Raw genomic sequence first — 27,750 nt, 5'->3', positions numbered from 1 at the left:
TGTCAGTTTCTATTCATTATAAAATAATAGATAAAATCAGCATCAAAATCAAATAAATTAGGTCGCATTGTTACAATCCAATAGATTCTGTATAGAAAAAGGGTCAATATTGATATGTGGGAAGATAATGAAATGGCAATAATTTAGCAGTCAAACAGTTGTCATATATTACAAATTTCGGAAGCTTTTTCTTCCCACAATTTTCTGCTCGAGCGCATACGGTTAGCAATCAAGACATTAATATACGAAGATTCACATTATTGAAAATTCAATTTTTTTTGCAGCCAACGTATGATATTGGATTTTACAGAAAATGGGCGGTCAGTATCTGAAATGGGCTATTCGGTTGAAGTCCATACACCCCTGTGTGGAAGACCTGACCTTAATCTCCCACACAGGGGGTGTAAATTTCAAACGGAGTGATCTATTCAATAACCCCATTTGAAATTCACACTCCCTGTGTGGGAGTCATGTCTTCCATAGGGGGTGTATGGATTTTAACTGGAATAGCCCTACCCCTGTGTAAGATTTTGGAAATATCTTCCACAGGGGGAGTATGTTTCTCAAATGTAATTGGCCAGGGTTAATCATTTTGAAACTCATACTCCCTCTGTATTATGGCTTTACCTATATCTTCCACAACTGAAGTGAGTATTTCAAATAGAAGTAACCCAATTGTCTATTCTATTCGAAACTCATACCCCCTTTATGGCATCTACTTCGTTAAAGATTAGGCCTACCCTATGCAAGGTTCCTTAAGAACGAGGCTTCTACTTGGTTAGATATATGCGAAGCTTCACAAGAAGGAGGTTCTACCACGGCTTCTACTTGTCAAAGATTGTCCCATGTATGGGTCATAAAAGAACAGTAAAAGAGTCCAAGGTCATAAAAGAACGATGCTTCTACTTTATTAAATACGGTATTACCCCATGCATGGGTCCTTAAGAAGGATTGAGGCTTCTACTTCGTTTTGATTGTCCCATGGATGACTTCATAAGAAGGGCTTTTCTATAATTTTGTTAAAGAGTGATTCATGCGTGGGATGCTTCTACTTTGCTAAATATTGTCAAATGCATGGCTCTTAAGAAGGAGACTTCTTCTTTCTTTGTCCCATGCATGAGCTTGTAAGGATGTTTCTACTTCGTCATAGATTGTCCTGTGCATGGCTCTTATAAGAAGGATGCTTCTACTTCGTTAAAGATTGTCCTATGTATGGCTCTTAAGAAGGATGTTTCTACTTCGTCATAGATTGTCCTGTGCATGGCTCTTATGCTTCTACTTCGTCAAAGATTGTCCTATTTATGGCTCTTATAAGGAGGCTTCTACTTCGTTAAATATTGTCCTATGCATGGCTCTTATAAGAAGGATGCTTCTTCTTCGTTAAAGATTGTCCTATGTATGGCTCTTAAGAAGGATGCTTCTACTTCGTTAAAATTGTCCTATGCATGCTCTTAAAGAAGTATGCTTCTGCTTCGTCAAAGATTGTCCTGTGCATGGCTCTTAAGAAGGATGCTTCTACTTCGTTAAAGATTGTCCTATACATGGCTCTTAAGAAGGATGCTTCTACTTCGTTAAAGATTGTCCTATGCATGTCTCTTAAGAAGGATGCTTCTACTTCGCTAAAGATTGTCCTATGCATGGCTCTTATAAGAAGGATGCTTCTACTTCGTTAAAGATTGTCCTATGTATGGCTCTTAAGAAGGATGCTTCTACTTCGTTAAAATTGTCCTATGCATGCTCTTAAAGAAGTATGCTTCTACTTCGTCAAAGATTGTCCTGTGCATGGCTCTTAAGAAGGATGCTTCTACTTCGTTAAAGATTGTCCTATGCATGTCTCTTAAGAAGGATGCTTCTACTTCGCTAAAGATTGTCCTATGCATGGCTTTTATAAGAAGGATGCTTCTACTTCGGTAAAGATTGTCCTATGTATGGCTCTTAAGAAGGATGCTTCTACTTCGTTAAAAATTGTCCTATGCATGGCTCTTATAAGAAGGATGCTTCTACTTCGTTAAAGATTGTCCTATGCATGGCTCTTAAGAAGGATGCTTCTACTTCGTTAAAGATTGTCCTATGCATGGCTCTTAAGAAGTATGCTTCTACTTCGTCAAAGATTGTCCTATGCATGGCTCTTATAAGAAGGATGCTTCTACTTCGTTAAATATTGTCCTATGCATGGCTCTTATAAGAAGGATGCTTCTACTTCGTTAAAGATTGTCCTATGCATGGCTCTTATAAGAAGGATGCTTCTACTTCGTTAATGAGTGTCTAATACATGGCTCTTATAAGAAGGACGCTTCTACTTCGTTAAAGATTGTCCTATGCATGGCTCTTATAAGAAGGATGCTTCTACTTCGTTAAAGATTGTCCTATGCATGGCTCTTATAAGAAGGATGCTTCTACTTCGTTAATGATTGTCTAATACATGGCTCTTATAAGAAGGACGCTTCTACTTCGTTAAAGATTGTCCTATATGCATGGCTCTTAAGAATGATGCTTCTACTTCGTTAAAGATTGTACTATGCATGGCTCTTATAAGAAGGATGCTTCTACTTCGTTAAAGATTGTCATATGCATGGCTCTTAAGAAGGATGCTTCTACTTCGTTAAAGATTGTCCTATGCAGTACTCTTATAAGAAGGATGCCTCTACTTCGTTAAAGATTGTCCTATGCATGGCTCTTAAGAAGGATGCTTCTACTTCGTTAAAGATTGTCCTGTGCATTTCTTCTACTATAATAAAGATTACTGTGTGCTAATGTGGGTTTAGGCATGGCCGTGTGTCCTGAACTCGCCACCCTTAGCGTTACATGACAAATATTATGAATTTTTACACCGACCGGGTTTCTAATTAGATTATCTCGACAATCATCAACCCTAAACTAGCAAAAGTATACATTTTTGGAAAGCTGAAGGCATAAGCAATTCAAATATATACATTTCAACTCATTATACAGGGTGACCTGCAAGTTATACAGGGTGGAATAAAAAAGATTTTGATAAAAAATGGGTCACACAATGCATTGCTTATTACCAACTTACAGTAATAAAGTGGAAGTAAACAACATTCATTTGGTTAGAGGATATGGAGAGCCAACTGACTTTGGAAGAAACCAAAATCACAGATGTTTGGTAATCTAGGAATATAGGGTGTCCCAAAGTATGTTAGTTTTTTTTTACAATTCAACATATTTTGAACCTAAACATTTTCCCCCTAACCCATACAGAAAAAATATGTCCATATTTAGATTCCTCGTCAAATTTCCCTTCAGAAAATCTATACTTTGACTGTGATAGGATAAGTAATTAAAATTTTACAGTAACTTATAGATTTTGAAGACATCTGCATTACTTACTACAGTGTTTAATATGACAACGGGTTTGTATTTTCTAGACTAAACCAATCATAAATTATTAAAAACAATTAGTAGAATTGTTTAGCTGTAAGGCCATGAGTGTTTTAGATGCTAAATAGAGTCCAAATCCAATTTACAGCCTTTACAGAAGCAAATTACGTACTAAAAATACCAATCCCATAGAGTTTGTGTGTACCACATTCCCCACCACCACATCCCCCACCACCGCCACCCTGCCCATTCTGAATTCTACGAAGCACATTGTCAGTATTAAAAGGTTCAAGTATTTCTTTTTACAGGGTTGAAAGTGCATTTTATTTAGCTATAAAATGAGACCACAGGCATGACAATACCTTCTTGCTTGACAGAGATATCATCATCTGTTTTGAGTCGACTTTGGCAAAATGTAACGTCGCCACCTTTTTTTGGTGGCGAGCTCAAGACACACGACCGCATGTGTTCTCGAAACATCTATGTTTTTATGACAGTTGCACATAAAATATTTGAAAAAAATAAAAAACTCTATAATCAGCAACAAGCAGAGCAAATCATTTCACCTGATAAAAAAATATATGGAAAAGGTTGAATCTTAATCTATTTGGAGCACTCGTCGTCCCTGTTTCATCTCTCGTCTTATTATGTACGTCATAGCAGATTTATAACATAGCCATATTTTGAACAATTCTTAAAATATGACCATTTTATTTATCAACTGATAATACCAGGCCTGTCATCCTGTGTAATATCACCATCGATATAGGCTTTACAAAACGGGGTTCTCTTATACGTAAGTGACATAATATTTTTGCAATATCAAAAGATATATATGACTAGTGTAAGAATGTCATATGAACAAAAGGTTATTGTTGTCCCAATTTGGTGACACAGATTCGGTAGATCGTCGAATCAATACGACTTTCCTGTCGGACACATCACGCCTGTCGTTGATATCAGTTGAGTCAATTTCATCAGTTTCATGAGAATAATAAGAGTAAAAAGAATCAATACCACTGGATATAATAGTGAGTTCTTTTTTGCGGAAAACATGCGAGCGAGAAAATAAGAATATAGTTGGCGACGACTATTTCCGTTATGTATCGGTTTTGATGAAATAATGAAAATGATTTTCCGACAGATTGGAGATAACAAGTAACGCACGCTAGACAGATATGTCTATTATTTTGTACAAAGATATGTAATAGGTATAGTTATCACTTAAAGCATTTGATATTATATATTTGCCAATAATGAATGGAAATTGCCACCATCTATTAGACAAGTGTTTCAGACAAACGTCTCTACAGTTGATTATTTGTGGTGGTATGGTTTGAATCCCGCTAATTAATATCAGACACAAACAAAAGTAAATTTTCTGTTTTTAAACAGGTGAGAATTTGAACTTACCATTTCTGTTTATCTTAGTAAGGCTTTTTTTTGGCGTAAAAATTGATTCCTTTTTGTATAGACAGTTTCCTCTTTCCTTTGAATTCTCCCTTTCTTCTCCCTCTCTACTTTCTTTCCTTCCTCCTTCCCTCTTCTATCTGTCGTTACTTTTTCCCGCCCTTTATTATTCTCTTAGTTTCCCTATTACTGTGTAAAATATGCTCTCCCTCAATGTCTTTCGCTCTATACTTCTTATATATTATATATTTTTCTCTTTCACATTCCGTTTTTTTCTCTCTACATCCCTCCCCTCCTTTCCATCTCCCCCTTTCTCCCCCTCTTCCCCCCTTTCATTCCCCTTTCGATTTCCCTCTTTTCCTGGCACCCATGTTTTTGCTCTTCAGCTCTTCTCTTTTTATCTCATAATTTCACTTTCATGCTTTCATCATAGACTACCGTATTCGCCGTAGAAGTAATAATGTAATAGGACTAACTACCATAGCAATAGGTTTAAACACTATATCGCACGGCACTACAAGCAGGTTGCACTCATGTTTGCAATCATAGATTGAATACAATACTGGTCTTTTCAAAGATACTAATCTTACCGGTGCGAATGATCAGCATAATATGGTTCAATGCATAGGTACCGTGTGAACGTTGTAGTGCAGGGCAATATAGTCAAAATTGCTATGGTAGCCCCCGGGTGGTAGCCTTACGTCACGTCTTAGCGAATAGTGCTTTCATGCACCGTTCTTCAGGGACCATTATATGCCTACTATTCATGACTCGTTCCCTTTTTTTCAGTAGAAATTACTGCCCTTATTCCGCCGTCCTCAATTTGTTATCCTCCTTATTTGTACTCCTTATCCATGTTATCATTATTACTTCCCTATTTTTCTTCTTCCATGTTCACTGTCCTTTTTGACTTTCAATTGACTGTTCAGCTTTGCCGTGTTACCATGCGATTCCATGTAACAACGTACTAATATCCGCCGTTCTCAACCCCCTCTCGGTACATCAAATCCTCCATAACACGTATTTAAAGAAAAGAAAACACTAAAATGATATCTTAAAGTACACTGGGAAATCAGTTTCAAATCAGCAGTTATTTTAGTCGGTAACGAAAGGACATCAAAGTAATATCGCCAGAACGTCGCGCTACATTAGTCCAAACACGCGGTGTATTTATATTACTGTATCAATTGCGTGTATGTCTACGTAACTTTACCTACGAAGTTGTCAACAGTTTTCACCTGTGACTGTATTTCAATACTATCTAATTCTCCCTATAGCAAGATCAAGATTCAATGTACAACCAAATCTAGTGACATAGATCACCTCCATCAATTTAGTTTATAATCTACTGGCGCTCATACTTGGTTAGTGGCCGGGTTCACCAATTTCCTGAAGCATCTGCTAATTTCCTGAACACTTCGTCTCGCAGTTCGCGCCTTTTTTTTACAAATCGTCTGCGAACTGCTTGTTCGGTCGGACGACCACAAGTGGCTTGATATATTTGATTCTTATTTTGAAATTAGGTAATAAATAGGACACCTATCCGGAGGGGCTCTTATATGATTTCTCACAAAGAAAAGTGTAGAAAAGTGTAGAAGTAATAAAATGTATTATAGCTTAATAACAGTTGAAATACATTTGGTTTCTGAGATATAGATATTGGCGTAGCAACCGCAATTGACAACGGAAAAGAAAAACAACCTCTGCGATTGCATAATGAAACCGAACTTAAGTCAAGTTTCCCGCTGCTTTTCCGGATTCATAAAATGTTGAAATTGGTTTGGCCGATTAATGGACTCGTATCCTGAACTTCATTTATACTACATTTATGAGAATGAATTCACAGAAATAATAAATCATTATCAGGGCTGCATTTGCATTGTGATTACACAGAGTTCTGTTAAGGAAAACAATTGAAGGACTAATATTTTGGCAGTGTAAAGAGAGACTTGTAAAGAATTGGGTTTCTTATCCCTGTTATTGGAATTTAAGAAATATAAGACTGCCTGATTAAGGTTAAAAACTATCAAGTTTACTAGGTCGACGAAATGTCGTAAGTGTATAGTTTTTGTGTTCTTGTATATAGGGGAACGTTTTGTGATTGGGGAAAAAGCTTTGAGTACTTTACTTGAAGAAGATAGTTATTACATATAGTGTCATCATTTTTGATCAAAACTTAGTACTAAGTGGTTTATTTATCTTAATTGGTACTTAAGTAGAATTGAACAGATATATACACGGATTTTATTTACTTTACAGATAGTAATGAGTCATTTTGATGAAATGTGTCAATTAAGAGTTCACAAATGTATAAATTAATCATTACCAAATTGAAAGATTACCAAGAACAGTTTTCTTCAGTTTGAGAAATATTATTCATACAATACCATATCTCTATATTTTCAAGGCAAATGGATCGACTGCTGAAACGTATATGAATTTGCCAAATTATGCATGCCATTTAGCTATTAAACATATCGTTGAAGTGAATTAGCGCAAAGACAAACAAGTTTAAGACATTCCGAAACATGGGCTCCAAAGCGGCGCCCACTTTAGAAGAGTGATCCATAAAGCAAGCGATAGAGAAGTGTTATTACTCGTTCTAAAACAAGAAGAGCATCGCGCGGAGAAAGCGGTAGCGATTTCCTTTGTGTAGTGTTATCTCATAGAGCCCGTCTTAGCTAAGTTGTTTTTACACCGAGTCGTAGTCTGGGCACTTGAAATTTTCACCAGTCCCCTAAGGAAGACCGTTATGGCGCTATGTGACGCCATCAAGAAACAGCCATCCGTTTTCTTTTTTCTCATCAATCCATCCATTTCACCGTATAAGATGTTCATCTAAAATAACATGGGAAATATGAACTGTTATTTGGGTTAATAAAGAGGATTTTCCTTTTTTTTGAATTTTGGGACTTTACAGTAACAACACTATTGTCAGACATGATGCAACTTGAAACGGTTCACGTAAGGGTTGGGTGTTGGTACATTAGGTCTCTACAAATATCTGGATATACCAGCTCGGGTAAAAGTTGAGCGAAAATGACGAATTTGACACGAGTCGGAAGGTTGGTGAAAGCGGGAGCTGTTTAAAATGTTTGCTCTGCTCTGGAGTTGGTTATAACAAACATTGGCACACAAGTTGTGTGCAGTAAGAAGAACGAAACAATTGTTATTGGCATTTAGTGTGTAAAGAGATGGTAACACCAGTAAACCATGCTATCCTTACTTGAGTGTCATAAACGGTTGAAATACTGTCAAAGTATCATATTTTGTTTAAAGTGTCTGTATTTTCAAATTGTATTTTGTTTCTATCAATTGAAAAAATACCCACTAAAATCGGGACGGAGCTATACTTAGGCCTACTTCTTAGAAATAAAGGTTCAGCATTTTTTTTCGTACACTTTTCCAAAATATGGTTCCAGATCCTTCCCTTCAAATGGTTTTAAAAAGGACTAGTGCAAACATTTTCTAAATTTTCTTTTGGCAGTTTTAGTTTTTTTAAGTGGCCTCAAGAAGCATTTCCGCTTCTACGAAGAACCATGCATGCAAAGAGATATTCTGACAATCAACCACATTGCTGGAATCTTTCAAGTACCATACTGTAGAAGGATTCTGCATAATGGCGACAAAACACACAATTAATTTGATACGTGCTATCTACAATCAATCTTACATCACTTTTATTCATTAAAAAGGAAAACAAAAATATACAAGTCTAGATCAGTGCCCCATGTTGATGGTGGCACGCAAGACATAAGTATAAACACACACACAAATATAAAACATGTTATAAAACATTGTATAAAAAGGCATAATATAAAATGACGATCAGAAGAGTAAAGAGAGCAGCCTAAAAACAGACCAGACACCCAGATAGCATGTTCACAATTCATTTATAAGCGTTATCTACAGTAGATAGCATGTTCTCAATTCATGTGATAAGTGCTATCTACAGTAGATAGCATGTTCATTATTCATTTGATAAGTGCTGTCTACAGTAGATAGCATGTTCACAGTTCATTTGATAAGTGCTGTCTATACTCAGTAGATAGCATGTTCAATGAACATTGTTCATAATTCATTTGATCAGTGTTGTGACACTGCGATGCAAATGGCAAATTTGTATTTTATTTAATCAAAAACATAAAATCCACGATAGAATAAAAAGTAATTCTTTATTTTCATTATACTAAACTAACCATCGTAAATTTAAAGTGTTTCACATCAAGAAATGTAAAAGATTGATATGGCATGTTGCAATTTAGTAGATAAACATGATAAAGGGTTCAAAAGTTCTAAATCCCTCTTTAGACTTTTTAAAATGAATCTAAAAGTTATTGACAAGATAAAAATATTTACGAAGTTATTGGTAGCTCATTTTGTTTTACACTACTAGTTCAATTTACAATGTTACCATTGTTGTGTTCAGTCACAATGGCTAATTATATAAGACATGATGCAGTTTTCGTGTGTCCTTGTTTCTTGTCTGTTGAGTCAATTTAAATTGGTTTTGAAAGTTGCACTTACGTCCATTCAACTCTCACAAAGTGTGCAGAATATTCTAAGCTTTAGATTGTGAGAGTTTAATGGACAAAAGTGCAACTTTCAAAACTGCATCTTAACTTACACATAACGAGCCATTGAGCTATTCCATTTGAAATCTACACTACCCCTGTTGAAGATTTTGGAAATATCTTCCACGTACATGGGGAGTATGATTTTCAAATAGAATGAACATATTAAACAGCTCCATTTGAAACTCACCCTCCCTCAATGGAAGATTCGGGTTGATTCTTTCTTAGAGAGTGTATATGAAATTCAAATGGAGCTGCCTAATATGTTCATTCCATTTGAAATTCATACTCCCACTATGGAAGATATTTCCAAAATCTTCCACAGGGGGAGTATGGATTTTAAATGGAATAGCACATTGTAACCAAACGCACCCCTCTGACTAATTTGGACCAGGCAAAATAGGCGTTACCAATATCTTTTAGCATTTTGGAGAGGGGTGGGGGAGGGAGCTTGGAGGGATGTCTTGGGGGGACTTGGAACTTGTAAACCCTGTATAATCAAATAATGACCGGTACGCAATAATGCTTTTTAAAAAAGATTATTCCTAGTGCAAAAGATGTAAGATGAAGGCATATTAGAGTACTATATTCATGTTCAAATGAGCCTCTTGGAACAGAAAGGTTACTGAAAATCTTATTGTTACACACTGAGTACATCAATGAAATGCGCATTCTAGTAGTGCCACGCGCTTTCCATGTAATTACTACAATCAAATTACAAGCAAGAACAAATATTAGCCTTGTTGTACCGACAGTGATTATTTTTACTCCCAAGTAGATTGATATTTAGTTGTAATACATCAAATCATTCGCTCATTAATCACGAGGCGTTCAAGACTTACACAACCAAATTATTTGTAATCTTGAATCTACGTTTTTACCGTCACTCACTTAGCAGTGCAAAATGTGAATAGCTTGTCTTGTATATCGTGCAAATAGGGTTAAAGCGGGATTTGACTTGACTTGACGCAGATTACTGGGCAAACTAAGGAGTGTTGGTGGAATAGTGACGAGAGGCACGTTTTAGTGATAAATTAATTTGATAAAGGTTTCTTTTTGACTTGCATGTGCAGTAGGTCCTTTGTACATTAAATTGGCCAAGTGAATTATAGAGTCAGTGATGTACAATTTTGTATTGTCAATAATCATATGTTTTATCACGTGTATACCGATACTAACTATCTTTTTTTGTATTTTTTTGATCCAGATGATGCCTCTTTCAAATATGTTTGACTTACAATTACTGCGTCATGTTGGCGACAAAATCTGTTAATCAGACAAATTTGTCATATTGAAGCTAAACTGGTGAAATATGGTACAAAAAGGGACTAAATTGGCGCGAAGCGCGCAAAAATTGGCACTTTTTAGGTTAAAAGGCAAAATATAATGTCAATTTGGTCAGAAACACAAAAAAGTCTTAAATGTCGGGGCGGCCACCATCCCACAGGGGGGCCAAAGGGGGGGGGGGCAAGACTTTTCACAGGGGAGCAGCTGCCCCCTTGCCCACTGGCTACGCCACTGCTTTCTGCATTAATCAATGTACAACTATTATCTAGCAAGAATGAAAGCAATGTTGTCTTTCCACTTCCTGCAATACCACTGGGTAACCCAAGAAACACCAAAGCGACAGAGTATTGCATCTTTGTGCAATCCGAAAAAAAAGTTGACACAAAACAACACCCTTAAGGGGGTACTACACCCCTCAATAAATTTGTGTCTATTTTTGCATTTTTCTCAACAACTAATAACACACTGGTAACAAAAGTTATGTATATTATTGGGGCAAGGAATCCAATTACTACACTGGAATTTCAGTGACCCAAGACAAGCGGTTCGTGATATATGATAAGAAATAAGGTACCGCTAGGATGTACCTCATTTTCTATCATATATACCGAACTGCTTGTCTTGAGTCACTGAAATTTCAGTGTAGTAATTGGATTCCTTGCCCCAATAATATACATAACTTTTGTTACCAGTGTGTTATTATTTTTGAGAAAATGCAAAAAATAGTCACAAATTTACCACAGGGGTGTATTAGTACCCCCTTAAAATCAACTTACCATTTTGTCCTATGACAATGTACGCATGCATATGTGACAAAAATCTAAGTACTAATGTTTTTCCACTTTCTGTAACATCACTATAATTGCGCACCACTCTCTAGATCTCGAAGATTATCTATCATGAAATTCTTATGAGGGAAAATTATCCCGCAAAAACTAATCTGTTGGTTCTCGTTCCCTCCCACACCTTAATTTCTGGAAGTTGACAGATTTTTATTTTTAAATGTAAGAATTTAAATGCTTTAAGAAAATTTTATACATATATAAATAAGTTTATTAGAGAACAAGGATCACTTTCAAGTATAGTTGAGGTACTTCAGACGGTTTATCCCCTCAGAATCTCACATTTGAAAAAAATAGTGTCTCCTCCCTTCCTCGAGCACTGTTGGAAAAGACCGAAAACTACTAACAATGATAATTTTACATTGAAGGAAAAACCTCTCCCGCCCTCATTAATTCATGAAAATCCTCTGGCGAGAACCAAGACATTAATTTATACGGCCTTAGATTCAATTTGAATATTTTAAGTAATCCTTCTGCAATACCAATGTGCAAATGTTACCCCCCCCCAAAAAAAACCCCAACCGATACGAGTTTACAACTTCCTGCAATTTATGACGAAAACAACACCCAGAACGGTTACATAATTTTGTCATTGTATACATACAATCTGATGACAACAATCCAAGTAATGAAGTTTTACCACTTTTTGCAATACCATTGAATACATAGTATGTAACAGGACCCTGTGCAGTGTAGAATTACTACGTTCTGCAATGCCATTAAGCTTATATAATCTTACAAAAATCTGAACTTGAAGTTTTAACTCTTTCTGCGATAAAGGATGAGCGTGACATAATGATAAACACACCTCAAGCGATATACATTTACCACTTTTGCCAATGTTTGTGGGTGACATATCAAGTTCCAGAATAATGTAGAAATGTCACTCGTATTTGAAGAAAAACTTGAAACTGTAGGCCAATTTGGCAAATCCCTGGAAAAATTGGCCCAGTATGTAATTAACAATTTATTTCAAATTCCGTTGAGCAATTTTCTCAACACGTTTGGTAAATTTCCATATACAATTAGACGGTTTAAGCACAAGAAGTTATTTTTGAGCAATGTATTTTCAATGCACAATTGATAGTTTTTGCAATAAACTGGTCCCATGGTGTAATGGTTAGCACTCGAGACTCTGAATCTCGCGATCCGAGTTCGAATCTCGGTGGGACCTACTATCTTTTTTTTTTTTTTTTTTTTTTTTTCTAAATATTTTACTCAAAATAATTATGTATAACAACCCAATTGATCTCAGTTTAATTCAAGTGGTCCGATGGTGTAATGGTTAGCACTCGAGACTCTGAATCTCGCGATCCGAGTTCAAATCTCGGTGGGACCTGATGTCTTTTTTTTCTTTTTTTCTTTTCTAAATATTTTACTCAAAATAATTATGTACAACAACCCAATTGATTTCATTTAAATACGCATCCCCTCGTCCCCGCCCACCTCAATTTCTGGAATTTGTCAGGTATTTTTAAAATAGATTTTACAAAAATGTAAGACTTTGGAATGCTTTAAGAAACTTTATGCATATAAATAAGTTTATTAGAGAACAAGAATCACTTTCAAGTATTTATTAGAGAACAAGAAACACTTTCAAGTATATTTGAGGTACTTCAGACGGGTTATCCCCTCAGAATCTCACATTTGAAAAAAAAAAATGTATCCTCCCTTCCTCGAGCACTGTTGGAAAAGACCGAAAACTACTAACAATGATAATTTTACATTGAAGGAAAAAACCTCTCCCGCCCTCATTTAACATGAAAATCCTCTAGCGAGAACCAAGACATTAATTTATACGGCCTTAGATTCAATTTTAATCTTTTAAGTAATCCTTCTGCAATACCAATGTGCAAATGTTACCCCCCCCCCAAAAAAAAAAAACCGATACGAGTTTACAACTTCCTGCAATTTAATGACGAAAAACAACACCCAGAACGGTTACATAACATTTTGTCATTGTATACAATCTGATGACAACAATCCAAGTAATGAAGTTTTACCACTTTTTGCAATACCATTGAATACATAGTATGTAACAGGACCCTGTACATAGTAGAATTGCTACTTTCTGCAATGCCATTAAGCTTATATAATCTTACAAAATCTGAACTTGAAGTTTGAACTCTTTCTGCGATAAAGGAAGAGCGTGACATAATGATAATCACACCTCAAACGATATATATTTACCACTTTTACCAATGTTTGTGGGTGACATATCAAGTTCCAGAATAATGTAAAAATGTCACTCGTATTTGAAGAAGAACTTGAAACTTTAGGCCAATTTGGCAAATCCCTGGAAAAATTGCCCCAGTATGTAATTATTAGCTAAATTGCACTGCTTAATAATTTATTTCAAATTCCGTTGAGCAATTTTCTCAACACGTTTGGTAAATTTCCACATTAGATGGTTTAAGCACAAGAAGTTATTTTTGAGCAATGTATTATCAATGCATAATTGGTCGTAGTTGTAAATAACTGGTCCCATGGTGTAATGGTTAGCACTCGAGACTCTGAATCTCGCGATCCGAGTTCGAATCTCGGTGGGACCTACTATCTTTTTCTTTCATTTTTTTCTTTTCTAAATATTTTACTCAAAATAATTATGTACAACAACCCAATTGATTTCAGTTAACTCAGGTGGTCCCATGGTGTAATGGTTAGCACTCGAGACTCTGAATCTCTCGATCCGAGTTCGAATCTCAGTGGGACCTGTTATGTTTTCTTTTTTCATTTTTTCATTTCAAATTTTTTTACGCAAAATAATTATGTACAACAACCTAATTGATGTCAGTTTAACGCAGGTGGTCCCATGGTGTAATGGTTAGCACTCGAGACTCTGAATCTCGCGATCCGAGTTCAAATCTCGGTGGGACCTACTATCTTTTTCTTTCATTTTTTTCTTTTCTAAATATTTTACTCAAAATAATTATGCAGAAAAACCCAATTAATCTCAGTTTAACTCAGGTAGTCCCATGGTGTATGGTTAGCACTCGAGACTCTGAATCTCGCGATCCGAGCTCAAATCTCGGTGGGACCTGATGTTGTTTTTTTCAATTTTTTGTCTTTTCTAAATATTTTACTCAAAATAATTATGTAGAACAACCCAATTGATCTCAGTTTAATTCAAGTGGTCCCATGGTGTAATGGTTAGCACTCGAGACTCTGAATCTCGCGATCCGAGTTCGAATCTCGGTGGAACCTACTATCTTTTTTTAATTTTTTTTTATTTTCTAAATATTTTACTCAAAATAATTATGCAGAAAAACCCAATTGATCTCAGTTTAACTCAGCTGGTCCCATGGTGTAATGGTTAGCACTCGAGACTCTGAATCTCGCGATCCGAGTTCGAATCTCGGTGGGACCTACTATCATTTTTAATTTTTTTTTATTTTCTAAATATTTTACTCAAAATAATGATGCAGAAAAACCCAATTGATCTCAGTTTAACTCAGCTGGTCCCATGGTGTAATGGTTAGCACTCGATAAAGGTGCGATGATGGTTATTTAGCGCGTTAGCGCTGCTCACTAGCAAAATTGCAAATTGCGCGGTATTTGCAATTTTCTGTTATTTCCACGTTAATAGCGCTAATATCGCCGATAGCGTGATAATAGCAAACCTCTGCTATTTCGTGCTAATTGTGGTGAACCAATTGCGTGCTATTACCAAAAGTGCTAAAACTGTTCTCGGCCAGGTAAGTGATATTAGCGCTAATATCGTTAATAGCGGCCATTAGCGTAATGCGTGCTATTAGCGCTATTAGCGTGAGTCGTGCTATTTTCATCACTAACGCTATTAGCACTCATTAGCATGTCACTTGCAAAAAAAAAAAAATGCTCTCAATAGCGTAAGGTTTGCTACTACGCTATTAGCACTAATAGTGCTAATAGCACTCATTAGCGTGAGATGCGCTATTAGCGCTAATAGCGTAATGCGTGTTATTAGCGCTATTAGTGCTAATAGCGCTAATAGCACTCATTAGCATCAGATGCGCTATTAGCGCTAATTGCGTAAGGCATGGTATTAGCGCTATTAGCGCTAATAGCGACAGGTATGCTAATAACGATATTATATTTTCTACGGATGGTAGGTGCTATTAGCGCTATTAGCGCTAATAGCGCTAATAGCACTCATTAGCATGAGATGCGCTATTAGCGCTAATAGCGTAAGTCATGCTATTAGCGCTAATACCAACATGTATGCTAATAACGATATTATAACTCATTGTATTATGTGCCGAATTGTTTATTTTCTGCGAATGGTAGACGCTATTAGCGCTAATAGCACTAATAGCACTCATTAGCACGAGGTGCGCTATTAGCGCTAATAACGTAAGGTGTGCTACTAGCGCTATTAGTGCTAATAGCGTAGTGTGTGCTAATAACGATATTAGCGCTCATTAGTGTATCGTTTGCAAATTTTAAAATTGACCATTTTCTACGGATGGTAGGTGCTATTAGCGCTATTAGCGCTAATAGCGCTAATAGCACTCATTAGCGTGAGATGTGCTATTAGCGCTAATAGCCTAAGGCGTGCTATTAGCGCTAATACCGACAGGTATGCTAATAACGATATTATATTTTCTACGGATGGTAGGTGCTATTAGCGCTATTAGCGCTAATAGCGCTAATAGCACTCATTAGCATGAGATGCGCCATTAGCGCTAATAGCGTAAGGTATGCTATTAGCGCTATTAGCGCTAATACCGACAGATATGCTAATAACGATATTATGACTCATTGTATTATGTGCCAAATTGTTCATTTTCTGCGAATGGTAGACGCTATTAGCGCTAATAGCACTCATTAGCGCGAGGTGCGCTATTACCGCTAATAGCGTAAGGTGTGCTACTAGCGCTATTAGCGCTAATAGCGTAGTGTGTGCTAATAGCGATATTAGCGCTCATTAGTGTATCGTTTGCAAATTTTAAAATTGACCATTTTCTACGGATGGTAGGTGCTAGCGCTAATAGCACTCATTAGTGTGAGATGTGCTATTAGCGCTAATAGCGTAAGGCATGCTATTAGCGCTATTAGAGCTAATAGAGACAGGTATGCTAATAACCATTTTACAACTCATTGTATTATGTGCCAAATTGTTCACTTTCTGCAAATGGTAGACGCTATTATCTCTATTAGCGCTAATAGCGTAGTGTGTGCTAATAGCGATATTAGCGCTCATTAGTGTATCGTTTGCAAGGCCGCAGGGCCGGCAGGCCAGAGGCCGGAGACTCCCATACGACAACTAAACACTCTAAGTGAGTTCCAATATAAAAGGGCCCCGCAGGGAAACAAAACTAGTGTGACCACTGTCCCCACCATCAACAAAAAACATCAAGGCCGCAGGGCCAGTAGGCCCGAGGCCGCAGACTCCCATACGACAACTCCAACACTCCAAGTGAGTTCCAATATAAATAGGCCCCACCGGGCAAGAAACTTAGTGTGACTGCTGTCCCCAACATCAACAAAAAACATCAAGGCCGCAGGGCCGATAGGCCCGAGGCCGGTGACTCCCATACGACAACTAAACACTCCAAGTGAGTTCCAATATAAAAGGGCCCGCAGAGTAAGAAAGCTTGTGTCACCGCTGTCCCTACCGTCAACAAAAAACATCAAGGCCGCAGGACCGGCAGGCCTGAGGCCGGTGACTCCCATACGACAACTAAACACTCCAAGTAAGTTCCAATATAAAAGGGCCCCGCAGGGCAAGAAATTTAGTGTGACCGCTGTCCCCACCATCAGCAAAAAACATCAAGGCCGCAGGGCCGGCAGGCCCTGAGGCCGGTGACTCCCATACGACAACTAAACACTCCAAGTGAGTTCTAATATAAAAGGGCCCCGCAGGGCAACAAAGCTAGTGTGACCGCTGTCCCCACCATCAACAAGAAACATCAAGGCCGCAGGGCCAGGAGGCCCGAGGCCGCAGACTCCCATACGACAACTTCACATTCCAAGTGAGTTCCAATATAAGTAGGCCCCACAGGGCAAGAAACTTAGTGTGACTGCTGTCCCCAACATCAACAAATAACATCAAGGCCGCAGGGCCGACAGGCTCGCGGCCGGTGACTCCCATACGACAACTAAACACTCCAAGTGAGTTCCAATATCAAAGGGCCCCGCAGGTCAAGAAATTTAGTGTGACAGCTGTCCCCAACATCAACAAAAACATCAAGGCCGCAGGGCCGGCAGGCCTGAGGCCGGTGACCCATACGACAACTAAACACTCCAAGTGAGTTCCAATATAAAAGGGCCCCGCAGGGCAACAAAGCTAGTGTGACCCCTGTCCCCACCATCAACAAAAACATGAAGGCCGCAGGGCCGACAGGCTCGAGGCCGGTGACTCCCATACGACAACTAAATACTCCAAGTGACTTCAAATATAAAAGGGCCCCGCAGGGCAGGAAACTTAGTATGACCGCTGTCCCCGCCATGAGCAACAAACATCAAGGCCGCAGGGCCGGCAGGCCTGAGGCCGGTGACTCCATACGACAACTAAACACTCCAAGTGAGTTCCAATATAAAAAAAGGGCCCTGCAGGGCAAGAAAGCTAGTGTGACCGCTGTCCCCACCATCAACAATAATATTAGAGCCACCATCAACAGGGCAACAAAGCTAGTGTGACCCCTGTCCCCACCATCAACAAAAAACATCAAGGCCGCAGGACCGGCAGGCCCGAGGCCGGAGACTCCCATACGACAACTAAATACTCCAAGTGACTTCAAATATAAAAGGGACCCGCAGGGCAGGAAACTTAGTATAACCGCTGTCCCCGCCATCAGCAACAAACATCAAGGCCGCAGGGCCGGCAGGCCTGAGGCCGGTGACTCCATACGACAACTAAACACTCCAAGTGAGTTCCAATATAAAAGGGCCCCTGCATGGCAACAAAGCTAGTGTGACCGCTGTCCCCACCATCAACAACAAATATCAAGGCCGCAGAGCCGGCAGGCCCGAGGCCGGTGACTCCCATACGACAACTAAACACTCCAAGTGAGTTCCAATATAAAAAGGGCCCCTGCAGGGCAAGAAAGCTAGTGTGACCGCTGACCCCACCATCAACAAAAATATTAAGGCCGCAGGTCCGGCAGGGCCGAGGCTGGAGACTCCCATACGACAACTAAACACTCCAAGTGACTTCAAATATAAAAGGGCCCCGCAGGGTAAGAAACTTAGTATGACCGCTGTCCCCGCCATCAGCAACAAACATCAAGGCCGCAGGGCCGCCAGGCCCGAGGCCGGTGTCCCCCATACGACAACTAAACACTCCAAGTGAGTTCCAATATAAAAGGGCCCCGCAGGGCAACAAAGCTAGTGTGACCGCTGTCCCCACCATCAACAACAAACATCAAGGCCGCAGAGCCGGCATTCCCGAGGCCGGTGACTCCCATACGACAACTAAACACTCCAAGTGAGTTCCAATATTAAAGGGCCCGCAGGGCAAGAAAGCTAGTGTGACCACTGACCACTAATAGCACGCTTTCCCTAGACTTATGATCTTTTTAGATTTAGCACAATTGCATTTGACGTGCTATTATTTGCTATTAGCGCTAATAGCGCTATTAGCGCTAATAGCACGCTTTCCCTAGACTTACAATCTTTTTAGATTGAGCACAATTGCATATGACGTGCTGTTATTTGCTATTAGCGCTAATAGCGCTATTAGCGCTAATAGCACGCTGTCTCTAGACTTAGAATATTTTTAGATTTAGCACAATTGCATATGACGTGCTATTAATTGCTATTAGCGCTAATAGCGCTATTAGCGCTAATAGCACGCTTTCCCTAGACTTAGAATCTTTTTAAATTTAGCACAATTGCATATGACGTGCTATTATTTGCTATTAGCGCTAATAGCGCTAATAGCACGCTTTCCCTAGACTTAGAATCTTTTTAGATTTAGCACAATTGCATATGACGTGCTATTATTTGCTATTAGCCCTAATAGCGCTATTAGCGCTAATAGCACGCTGTCTCTAGACTTAGAATATTTTTAGATTTAGCACAATTGCATATGACGTGCTATTATTTGCTATTAGCGCTAATAGCGCTAATAGCACGCTGTCTCTAGACTTAGGATATTTTTAGATTAAGCACAATTGCATATGACGTGCTATTAATTGCTATTAGCGCTAATAGCGCTATTAGTGCTAATGGCACGCTTTCCCTAGACTTAGAATCTTTTTAGATTTAGCACATTGCATATGACGTGCTATTATTTGCTATTAGCGCTAATAGCGCTATTAGCGCTAATAGCACGCTTTCCCTAGACTTACAATCTTTTTAGATTTAGCACAATTGCATATGACGTGCTATTATTTGCTATTAGCGCTAATAGCGCTATTAGCGCTAATAGCACACTGTCCCTAGACTAAGAATCTTTTTGGATTTAGCAAAATTGCATATGACGTGCTATTAATTGCTATTCGCGCTAATAGCGCTATTAGCGCTAATAGCACGCTTTCCCTAGACTTAGAATCTTTTTAGATTTAGCACAATTGCATATGACGTGCTATTATTTGCTATTAGCGCTAATAGCGCTATTAGCGCTAATAGCACGCTGTCTCTAGACTTAGAATAATTTTAGATTTAGCACAATTGCATATGACGTGCTATTAATTGCTATTAGCGCTAATAGCGCTATTAGCGCTAATAGCACGCTTTCCCTAGACTTAGAATCTTTTAGATTTAGCACAATTGCATATGACGTGCTATTATTTGCTATTAGCGCTAATAGCGCTATTAGCGCTAATAGCACGCTGTCTCCAGACTTAAAATCTTTTTAGATTTAGCACAATTGCATATGACGTGCTATTATTTGCTATTAGCGCTAATAGCGCTATTAGCGCTAATAGCACGCTTTCCCTAGACTTACAAACTTTTAAGATTTAGCACAATTGCATATGACGTGCTATTAATTGCTATTAGCGCTATTGACATATTTGCAAATGAGGCACTAATAACTGCTAAAACGCTAAAAGTGGTTTGGTAATAGCAGTTTTAACGGATTTTTCATTAGCGTTGCTATTAGCACTATAATGCATAGAGATAGCATACTAATTAAATGCTAATAGCATTTTTAGCATAATAGCGCTAATTCTGCTATAAGCCATCATCGCACCTTCCTCTAGCACTCGAGACTCTGAATCTCGCGATCCGAGTTCGAATCTCGGTGGGACCTACTATCTTTTTTTTTATTTTTTTTATTTTCTAAATATTTTACTCAAACTAATTATGTAGAACAACCCAATTGATCTCAGTTTAATTCAAGTGGTCCCATGGTGTAATGGTTAGCACTCGAGACTCTGAATCTCGCGATCCGAGTTCGAATCTCGGTGGGACCTACTATCTTTTTTTATATATTTTTTTATTTTCTAAATATTTTACTCAAACTAATTATGTAGAACAACCCAATTGATCTCAGTTTAATTCAAGTGGTCCCATGGTGTAATGGTTAGCACTCGAGACTCTGAATCTCGCGATCCGAGTTCAAATCTCGGTGGGACCTGATGTCTTTTCTTTTTCTTTTTTTTTCTTTTCTAAATATTTTACTCAAAATAATTATGTAGAACAACCCAATTGATCTCAGTTAAAATCAAGAGGTGCCATGGTGTAACGGTTAGCACTCGAGACTCTGAATCTCGCGATCCGAGTTCGAATCTCGGTGGGACCTGTTATTTCTCTGTTTTTGTTCTCTTCTTTAGTAAGATTTTTTTTACCCAAAATTTACTCGAGAACTCTAGCTTGCAACATCGGATCCTCTTGAAATGCCCCAGATATAGAGCTTCAAAACCTTGCATAACATTCATCTATAAATATGGTAGCTCCTATGTTGCATTTCGATGTGGCAGTCTTGTCCATAATCAGTGGAAACTTATGGGTACCAATCATTTTGATACACCCTGTAGTAGTGATTTGTGACTTCTTTCTTGAATTGCTTAGTTGACTCGATGGTTATGATTTCGTTGGGGAGTTGATTCCAGTCCTTTATTGTTTTTGGAAAATAGGAATGTACCCAGCAGTCTTTGGTTCCGGTTGGTCGTTGGTTAGCTTTGCTGTGATGATGTTTGGTACGGCGGTTAACCGGCTGCAGAAACGTTCTTTCAGGGATGGCAGCCTGTCCATTGGCGATCTTATGTGAAGTTATCGGTGAGCAAATTCTTGGTTAGACTTCTCGAGCAACCCCAAAAATTACCTTTTGCTATCAAAATGTTGTGCTTGTTTTAAAAAGAGTACAATTTACAATTACCGCTGTGCAAATAGTTCTGTACAAAAATCAGAGTAATTACATTAAAAATTTTATGTATAATAAAACACAAAATAATATGGACGGAAAAGTAATGGATGAAAAAAGTAATAGAACAATATAGGATAACTGATGACATATAAACATCTCAAAAAAAAAAAACTGACCCCCTTAAAGAATGACCATTATTCAAAAACGGGTGATTGTATTACAAATCTGTAAAATGCGTTGGAAGCAGAATTTATTGCATTATTTTATTGTAGCAATTGACTAAATATTGACGTCACAGCGTACATTTAAATCAATGTAGCCCAAGATTTGAAAGTTGCAGTAAATTCTATTGATTTTGCATTCAGTGTAATGGAAGGAAATCTGTGTGATGATATCTGAGTGTTTTTGTATTGTAAAAATTTGTATTTAAGTGCAACTTTCAAATCTGGACCTCACTACATTAAATTGACCGGTGTTTTATTGTTTTCTGTGCTATCGTATCAAATGAGGTGTCAAAATGCGCAATTTTTTGAATAATGGCTATTGTTTAAGGGGGGTTAGTTACTTTTTTTGACATGTTTATGAGAGCAGCACACAAATTTCACATGAGAGCCAAATAAGGTAAACCCTGTCCCACCAACATGCAGGGACAGTTGATTATCAATGAGCTAATGATTATACAAGATTGAAGATCTTTGCTGAGTTAATGGAAAACAACACTGGGATCTTTGTCAGATAAACACTGTCGATAAACACTAAGATAAACACTGTCGTAGGCATATAACAACAGCTTACTGTGAACGGAGCACATCATTTCATAGGTACAGTAGGGGACCCAATAAGCTACCTTGTGGAACCCCACATTTAATTGTCTGGAAATCCGATGAAATAGTTTTGCCTATCTACTGTGTTTACTTACTGAGATAGAGTGCAAACAAAGTCAAAGGCCATCAGGTGGCCATAGGCCACTGTTGATTTCTGATTTCAATTACACATAACAAGTAAAGTAAACAGTTTAGAAGGTAAGTTCTATACCGTTTCTTGATTCTTATATCAAGATGAGCAATTTGCCACCGTTTTTGCCTAAATCGGAGTAAGTTGAAATGTTGACTCCCGTACAACCAAAATCATGTCATTTTACCTAAAAATTAGGATTTTTTTAGCAGTGATCTAGAGGGTCTATCCTAACAACTCATGGTATTATCAAGCATTGGTTGAAATGGGAGTTGAACTCAATCCTTAAGGTTATACGAGGTATTGTTGGTCGAAGCAGCCCAAAAAAAAAATTTTCATTATCTGAATCAATATATTATTGAAAAATAACACTATGGTGTTTTGCAAAAGTTCATTCTACAAATCATATACCTTGAAAACTTGCTTAATTTATTGTTGTTAATGAGTTATGTACGTTTTACAATTAATTGCTGTTGTTTCAGCCCTCTTTATAACATAACTCAATAACCACAGGACCTACAAAAGTATATCTGTGATATTTGAATTCTTCTACACGCTCGCTATGAATTGAGCAATGCAATTTTTGCTAAAGTTCACCACTATTCGCAAGATGCTGTGAACTACTTTTTTTCTGCTGCTTCGACCAACAATACATCGTATAACCTTAAGGAGGTACTACACCCCTGGCCAATTTTGTGCATATTTTTGCATTTTTCTCAAAAATTATAGCGCATTGGTGACAAGTAAGATATGTATATTATAGGAGCAAGGACTACAACTACTGCACTGAAAATGCAGCAACTCAAGGCAAGTAGTTATTGATTTATTGATCAAATATTGGTTTTCCATCATTTTTTACCGTAACTCCACAACTGTCTGTGCTGAAATAAAATTTCCAGTGCAGTAGTTGTAGTCCTTGCCCGGTACATATCTTACTTGTCACCAATGAGCTATAATTTTTGAGAAAAATGCAAAAATAGGCACAACATTGGGCAGGGGTGTATAGTAACCCCCTTAAAAGCGAGACACAAATGAACGTACAATTTACTATGTACAATTACAACTTTCTGCAATACTTTGTGCAAATATTGAGAAAATGAGAACATCCCATCCTTGCTCACACACAACACCGCGAGCAACGGGTTAATGTATTATCAATGTAGGCCTATGAATAACTAACTGATTAGCGTACAAAATAACTGGTCCCATGGTGTAATGGTTAGCACTCGAGACTCTGAATCTCGCGATCCGAGTTCGAATCTCGGTGGGACCTGCTTTTTTCTTGTTTCTTTTTTCCCCAAAATATTAGTTAGATATAAAATAACTACTATCGCACCAAATAAAAAAATACGAAATAATTTTCGCACTAAAAAGAAGGGATTGTGTAAGAATGATCCACTTGACCACTTGAATTTTTCGGGGAGCCAGTTTAAGGGATGGGGTATGAACGTTTGTACAGTATTTATTGTGGGACATTAGAGCACATCAATCATATCGAATTGCATTCTGAATACGAAGAATGTCCTTCTGATATCAAATAATTTTGATTTTTGAAATTCGCAATGTAATACACATTTTATGGCAAATGATTAAAATTGATATTTTTGATATTTAACAATACTGAAGTAAATTTTATAAATCGAATGATATATTCTTAAAGTGTATGTAAGTTTGATGAAAAGCCGACGATCAATTGACAATTTTGACCTTTCGTATTGAAGATATGGATTTTTTCCCCAAAACACCAAAAAATAGGTCTTTTTGGGAAAAAAATTCATATCTTCAATATGAAAGGTCAAAATTTTAAATTGATCGTCGGCTTTTCCTCCCAGCTACATACACTTTAAGAATATGTCATTAGATTTATAAAATTTACTTCGAGGACTGTTATATAACAAAAATGTGAAAAATATCAAATTTTAATAATTTGTCATAACATTTGTATTATATCAAAAAAAAAAAAAAATGACAATTATTTGATATCAGAAAGACATTCTTCGTATTCAGAATGCAATTCGATATATCTGATGTGCTCTCATGTCCCACAAAAAATACTGTCGAAACGCTCAAAACCCTCATTCCAGATCCCTTAAGGGTTATAATATACTTTAAATAATTCGATGTAGCATATTCGTTCAACAAGTATTCGTTATTCAATCTATTTCAATTAATTTTCACCTTCTAACGAATGTTTGCTGCATGACGAAAAGTTCTGGTATTTTTTACGTCCATTATTTTGTTTGATAAACTGATCAAGGTAAACGTTCATACTTTGACTAATCTTGATTGGCAATATTTGCACCAAGTAGGGGAGAGTGGGGTAAGTTGATCCACTTTTTACATTTACTTTCACTACGCTCAAATAAATAAAGCAGGACCCAAACCCGTTGGGGTAAGTTGAGCCAGTCCCGGGGGCAAGTTGAGCCACCATAGAAATGCACAGTATATGCCATAGCTGTGAAATTCAATTTTTCAGGTCTTTATTTCGAAAAATAGTTTGATATAGAAGTAGTTTGATCCAAATATTGCATACAAGTAATTTCTGACAAAATTTTACTTTGAATAAAAAAATCGGGGAAATTTCTGCAGGTTTTTCCTATGCTCAACTTGCCCCATGGCCTGTGGCTCAACTTACCCCATGTGACCCTTTTTGTCAACAACCAAGCCTCCCACCTGACTAAAACTTGTTACAGTTGTAAATAGTTTTCTAAAATAGTGTTCATATATCACATCCTCAATACCCAGAATGCTATCATTTTAGCCTTTTTCTTTCTGGGTGAAACATGAAAAAAATTGGTTTTTGCCAAAAGTTCAACAAAAGTGCGAAAAATTAACTTTCTAATGCAGCTTTCTTACCCTATGAGCAAGTGACTCCATATTACACTTGATAAGCCTCTGTTATGTCATATACAAATAAGTGGAACTGCAAAGTAAGATAAGTTTTAATTTTCTTTCTAGAGGGGTGGCTCAACTTACCCCTGGCTCAACTTACCCCACTCTCCCCTATTGCAGAAAGTGTAATTGTACATTATAAATAATGAACATCCATTTTTGTCTCGTCTGAACTTGTTCAGAAAAAGTCACTATCTAACGAATGTTTGTTGACAGGAAGTCAATTATACTTGATGTCAAATGTCTAGTGGAAATAAATTATCAATTTTACGTCATCAAACATTCGTTAGAAGTTAATTAAACATGACTGGAAATAGAATAGGAATGGATTAAATAACAAAGACATGTTGCATCAAACATTCTATCGGCTTACAGGAAGCAAGATTATGAAACTATGGGTCATGAACACTGAAGTTTTAGCATTTTCAGGAATGCCATAAATACATTTCACCTATGGATCTTAAATAATGTACAACTACCACTTTTTGCAATAACTCTGTACAATTATCGTACATACAAGAATCAGAGTATATGTAATTAACATTTATCATTTTCTGTAATAAAAACAAATGATCCCCGTAATATCAAAAACAATATTGGATTTAACCAAGTCTTGGCAGTAGTTAGTAATGAAGGCCCGCTCTTTCTCCACCCCCAGATCTTCTAGTTCACACAACCCACATACACACCCCACACCCACACACCCCTGTTTGTAAATACGTTCAAACGAGGACCTCGACTTTAGAAGGATCTAACCGAGGACTTACACACCCGTTTTTAATCGACACACCGTGGACCTCACGCAAACACACCAGGCAACTTACTATCCAACTGAGACCCGTCCTATACCCGCTATGGGGGACCTATCTTATATGCATATTTGCATCATTTACGTCATCCTGGGCATAGTTTCAAAACGAGGACGTCCTCGTTTAGAGGTCTGTCCTCGTTTTACGGTGTGTATCCATATGTAGGTCCTCGCATGATGCAGTCATGTCTACAGTAGAATTCATCTCGACCTTTGCAGGACTTAACCCCATTAAAAGCTATTAAACCAAGACAGTGTTATCATTGAAACAGCTCAACTGATTAAATCGGATCTTCTCTGGCTGTGCACATGTGACTGTTTTCATGTGCGATATCGCAATAAAGTTTGTATTATAGCTTCAGTTGGGTAACCGATTATAAAGGAAACGAAAGGAAACAATGGTATGTGTAGCCTACTTTTGTTCACGAAATGAGACAATGGCGTGCTTTTTTGTAAACCAGCATTCTTGAAAATGAGCAACATAATGATTGTTGACTTAACACGGTTTGGAAATAATTTCTTCATATTTTTGGTGTTATCTGTCGTTTACATATCCTTCCTAAAACACAAAAGTACGACCCTCTCCAAACACCTAAATTAGCTAAAAATGTATAGACATGTTACAAAACTATATTGTCTAGAATTTTAGAAGAGTACTTTTAATATTGGCCGGTTATTTTTCACACAGCGACGTTAACTAGGCAATGTACTATTACCTATAACATTAACTAAAACACCAAAGTACGAATATTTCCAAACATCTAAATTAGCTAAAAATTTAGGACATGTTAAAAACTATATTTTCTAGAACTTTAGAAGAGTACTTTTAATATTGGCCGGTTATTTTTCACACAGTTAACGTTAACATATGACGTTAACTAGTCATATCCCCATACTTTTAACGTAGGGCTATTTGTAGAGGTCACGCGTCAATGGGAAAGAGCACTGTGTATTGTGTATAGGAAAACGGACAGTAACTGCAGTATGGTTAGACGGCATTTACAAACGCACCCCAACACCGCGAACTGCGTAAATATGATACCGGTAGCCTATAAGTATAATAACCTAATTGATCTCATTTTCAATCAGACGGTCCCATGGTGTACACTAAAAACAAAAGCTTGTTTTTCGTTGTGTTCTACTAATTTAAATTAGTAAAATAAACTGCTTGAGCGCATTCTACCAATTTTTACGATGTCTTACGATATATGTAACTAAGCGGACGTATGCAAGACTCGTAAATGAAGGAATAATAGTTGTTGAGTGGGTCCTACCAATTGGATTTGGAAGTTCTACGACAATGCAACATTTAGTACAGCATCGATAATTCGTAAACCCTGTCATCGCAGCATTTACGAACTCGTTGTACCATTTGGTTTTACAAAGCTCTGGTGGTTTTACGATGTT

At 37.5% G+C, this 27,750-nt stretch overlaps 11 non-coding genes across 11 annotated transcripts; all 11 read left to right on the top strand.

Annotated features, from left to right (window-relative positions):
* The first annotated feature begins 12,557 nt into the window (after positions 1-12,557).
* On the top strand, positions 12,558-12,629 carry Trnaq-cug (transfer RNA glutamine (anticodon CUG)). Its single transcript has one exon. It is a non-coding gene; the product is annotated as a tRNA-Gln (tRNA).
* Positions 12,630-12,722: 93 nt separating this feature from the next.
* Positions 12,723-12,794, top strand: Trnaq-cug (transfer RNA glutamine (anticodon CUG)). Its single transcript has one exon. It is a non-coding gene; the product is annotated as a tRNA-Gln (tRNA).
* A 1,141-nt stretch (positions 12,795-13,935) lies between these two features.
* Trnaq-cug (transfer RNA glutamine (anticodon CUG)) lies at positions 13,936-14,007 on the top strand. Its single transcript has one exon. It is a non-coding gene; the product is annotated as a tRNA-Gln (tRNA).
* Positions 14,008-14,097: 90 nt separating this feature from the next.
* Trnaq-cug (transfer RNA glutamine (anticodon CUG)) lies at positions 14,098-14,169 on the top strand. The gene has a single exon. It is a non-coding gene; the product is annotated as a tRNA-Gln (tRNA).
* A 92-nt stretch (positions 14,170-14,261) lies between these two features.
* On the top strand, positions 14,262-14,333 carry Trnaq-cug (transfer RNA glutamine (anticodon CUG)). The gene has a single exon. It is a non-coding gene; the product is annotated as a tRNA-Gln (tRNA).
* A 254-nt stretch (positions 14,334-14,587) lies between these two features.
* Trnaq-cug (transfer RNA glutamine (anticodon CUG)) lies at positions 14,588-14,659 on the top strand. The gene has a single exon. It is a non-coding gene; the product is annotated as a tRNA-Gln (tRNA).
* Positions 14,660-14,750: 91 nt separating this feature from the next.
* Positions 14,751-14,822, top strand: Trnaq-cug (transfer RNA glutamine (anticodon CUG)). The gene has a single exon. It is a non-coding gene; the product is annotated as a tRNA-Gln (tRNA).
* Positions 14,823-20,724: 5,902 nt separating this feature from the next.
* Positions 20,725-20,796, top strand: Trnaq-cug (transfer RNA glutamine (anticodon CUG)). Its single transcript has one exon. It is a non-coding gene; the product is annotated as a tRNA-Gln (tRNA).
* Positions 20,797-20,888: 92 nt separating this feature from the next.
* Trnaq-cug (transfer RNA glutamine (anticodon CUG)) lies at positions 20,889-20,960 on the top strand. Its single transcript has one exon. It is a non-coding gene; the product is annotated as a tRNA-Gln (tRNA).
* A 93-nt stretch (positions 20,961-21,053) lies between these two features.
* On the top strand, positions 21,054-21,125 carry Trnaq-cug (transfer RNA glutamine (anticodon CUG)). The gene has a single exon. It is a non-coding gene; the product is annotated as a tRNA-Gln (tRNA).
* A 2,719-nt stretch (positions 21,126-23,844) lies between these two features.
* Trnaq-cug (transfer RNA glutamine (anticodon CUG)) lies at positions 23,845-23,916 on the top strand. Its single transcript has one exon. It is a non-coding gene; the product is annotated as a tRNA-Gln (tRNA).
* Positions 23,917-27,750: the final 3,834 nt, after the last annotated feature.

The sequence above is a fragment of the Amphiura filiformis genome, chromosome 5 (genome assembly GCF_039555335.1).
Source record: "Amphiura filiformis chromosome 5, Afil_fr2py, whole genome shotgun sequence".
In the NCBI taxonomy this organism is placed as follows: domain Eukaryota; kingdom Metazoa; phylum Echinodermata; class Ophiuroidea; order Amphilepidida; family Amphiuridae; genus Amphiura; species Amphiura filiformis.
This window is presented reverse-complemented; position numbering and strand designations above follow the sequence as displayed.